The 323-nt window shown below is 56.7% G+C and overlaps 1 protein-coding gene across 1 annotated transcript in view; it reads left to right on the top strand.

The window, feature by feature from the left end:
- LOC104540321 (neurocan core protein-like) overlaps positions 1–323 on the top strand; it is a gene marked incomplete at its 3' end in the record, with an annotated part of 3,795 nt that overhangs the window by 2,874 nt on the left and 598 nt on the right. The gene's annotated exons all lie outside the window — the stretch shown is intronic.

The following is a 323-nucleotide window of genomic DNA, read 5'->3' as shown; positions in this document are numbered from 1 at the left end:
CCACTGGCTCCTCTGCACCCCCCGTCAGCCCTGGCCCTTCTTCCCTTGAGAATCGGTGGGCATGGCCGGGAAAATTGCTGCAGATGAATATTTAATTGGGGAATTAATGAGATAAATGAGGAGGGCTGCGGTGGGAGGTTGCCCAGCTCCGTGCACAGTGCAAGGCTGGGGGATGCGGTGCCTGGTACAAAGCCATGGGGGGGATGTGGGTCCCCACTCGTGCCCAAAATGCCCATCCTGTCCCTTGGTCCCCACCCTTGCTGCCAGCAAGGCTGATGCTCTTGGTGTAGCTTATGAATGATGTTCACTGTAGCTTATGAAGC

Source organism: Mesitornis unicolor, unplaced genomic scaffold, assembly GCF_000695765.1.
Source record: "Mesitornis unicolor isolate BGI_N332 unplaced genomic scaffold, ASM69576v1 scaffold6615, whole genome shotgun sequence".
NCBI lineage: Eukaryota > Metazoa > Chordata > Aves > Mesitornithiformes > Mesitornithidae > Mesitornis > Mesitornis unicolor.
The sequence above is the reverse complement of the archived record's forward strand: the minus strand, read 5'-3'. Positions and strand labels throughout refer to the sequence as shown.